Source organism: Mandrillus leucophaeus, unplaced genomic scaffold, assembly GCF_000951045.1.
Source record: "Mandrillus leucophaeus isolate KB7577 unplaced genomic scaffold, Mleu.le_1.0 Scaffold75, whole genome shotgun sequence".
In the NCBI taxonomy this organism is placed as follows: domain Eukaryota; kingdom Metazoa; phylum Chordata; class Mammalia; order Primates; family Cercopithecidae; genus Mandrillus; species Mandrillus leucophaeus.
In genome coordinates, this window is record NW_012108141.1 from 4,337,310 (window position 1) to 4,339,761 (window position 2,452).

General features: G+C 40.9%; 1 protein-coding gene across 1 annotated transcript in view; it reads left to right on the top strand.

Annotated features, from left to right (window-relative positions):
- The window catches only part of FRAS1 (Fraser extracellular matrix complex subunit 1), a 452,220-nt gene that overhangs the window by 103,399 nt on the left and 346,369 nt on the right, over positions 1 to 2,452 (top strand). The gene's annotated exons all lie outside the window — the stretch shown is intronic.

Consider the following 2,452-nt stretch of genomic DNA (forward strand, 5'->3'; position numbering starts at 1 on the left):
TTTTTTTTACATCGCCTCTTTCCATTAATTTTATTAGCCTGAAGAACATTAGTCTGTTGAGATTATTTTGTGGAGTTCTTGATTGAAGAGCTCTTTGGGACCCCTTTATATTTTAAAACTGCACTTTTCCTGAAAGTCTCATTATTTTGGATTGAATTTAGAGGTGACCATAAGATAAAAATAATGCCCGTGTGGTCTCTGTGTTGGCAGGAGTATTTTATCCATGGCATCCGACAAAGAGAAACACACTGTGAAAAGTTATTTTAGAAGATGGGTACAAATCTTGGTCCACAGCTCAGGTATGCTCGAAAGGCCGACTTCGGTTTTACAACTCTGCTCAGTTTCTGACTTTGTGTTTCCATGCTGTCAGATGTTCATGACAATACCCGTTGTCTTTCTGATGTATCCCTTAGCCTTCCTGGGGTTTTGTCACAATCTGAGGTGTTACACAGTGAGAGGTCTTCTAGGTCTTTAAGGAGGTGGCTCATCTCTCTCTTGAGTCCAAGCCAGTTTCCAGCCGATACCTTTGTCCCATACCCCAAGCCTCTTGGGTTTAGGAATCTGCTACTTCTGCTCCACCCTGGAAACATGGGAATCTATCCTGACACTGTTGTCTCCTGACACTGTTGTTCCCTCCCTGGGGTGCTATGAACATGAAATGGAGGAGTCTTGTCACCTTCTGGATGAGGTCCTTTACTCTCCAGGTGCCCTTTACTCTTAGGACTCCCTCACTTGCATCTCCTCCCCCTTTACAATTACTGGGAAGCTCCCCCATTACCAGTCCCATTCCCAAGAGCCATCCTGCCTTCTACACATGAGAGGCATCTTGGAATTGAAACTGAAAAGCAAAATATCTTTTCCAGTTATTTCATACAGGTATTTTGACTTCAGTTGAGTGCTTCACTCATTCTTACTCAACTCACGTCTTTATATAAGGTGCATAAAGTTGGGATTGTGTTTACTGATTAGTGTTAAGAACTAACAAATCTTAACAGGGGGCACTACATGATTTTTCAAGACATTCTCATTTCTTATTGGGAGGCTATGGAAAAAGCGCTCCTCATTTAAAACACAATTTTAGAAAACCATCATGGGTAAAAATGACAAGGCTGGTTGAAGTAATAGAAAACATTTCTATATGTATTACACTGTTATTCTCAAGGTGCTTAATATTTCTTACTAATGCCTATCATCAGTTACTATGTGCATTCAGCTTCACTGTACAGATGGTATAACTGGGTGCTACGTGACTAACTCTTGATTGCCAGGTCCCTTGGTGTCTTCTCTGTCTCCCGTGTTTCAGCTGAACATAAAACTGAATCTGGGAGATCAGAATAGCAGCTTCTTTTATTTTTAGGACCAATCTCTGATGCTTTGACTCTCTGAATGAGCCTCGTGTTTCCCAGGAACTCTCTGTACATTAAATTTTGCTGTGTTCACTGCTTCAACTTGGAAATGTGTTAGCTCATGTTCTTGACAACAAGAAATCACAGTCCACTTAGGTCACATAAAAAACTTTACTATTAATTTAGGGCTTGGCAAACATATCTATGTCCCTGCATCTCTTCCATATTTGGTAGGATCATGGAAGACTTGAATGTCATTTGAATATAAAAGAGGATTATGTATCTGAGAAGAAGATAATGAGATGTAACACTTCTTACCAATGATGGCAGTGCAAACACAAGCTCCAAACTCCCATCCCGCTTCACAAGATCCTTTGTTTTCCGGTAACCAGGAGTAGTTATCTACTGGGATATAACCAGTATGGAAGGGAGGGAAAAGATAGAAGGGGTGCACTCACTCAGCTCTCTCAAAAATGCTAAGCATACCAGTTGTCTAACAATTTAAATAAGCCAAGTATTTGGCTGACTTGCACTGGTCGTCTTCATGTATTAAAGTCGCCTGGAATATAATTTGTCTTGGGGATAAAATGACAGGATTATAAATCTTTAACCAGGCTCTTTTAAATCTGGTAAGATGGGAAGCTGAATTAGGTCAGAAGTCTTAGGCACGAGAACACAGTCTAAATCTTGAGCCATTTGGTTGCAGTGGGAATACCTGTGTAGGAATAGTTGTTGGGATGAATGTTTTCATTTGGAAACAAAACTTAAACCCTAAATGTAAATCACTGAATTTTCTTCTAGCAGCATCAGAATAATGCATTACATTCATGCACAGGCTGTGGTATTATTGAGACAGAAAGGCATTACTGTATTCAGTAATGTACTGTGAAGATTTTCATTATTGCATCTCAGCAGGCTTGGTTCTAGGCAGAAAGATGAAGTGGGTGAAATCAGCCTTTGCTACTTCCTGCAAATGCAGGCTGGCTGCTCTCCACTGGCCCCATCCTGACACTGCCCAGCAGGCTCCTGGCTTCTTATCCCATCGCCTGGAGGCTACTTTTTGAGGGGAGGGCAAGATTTACATTTGGGCTCTTTCAGTATTTATA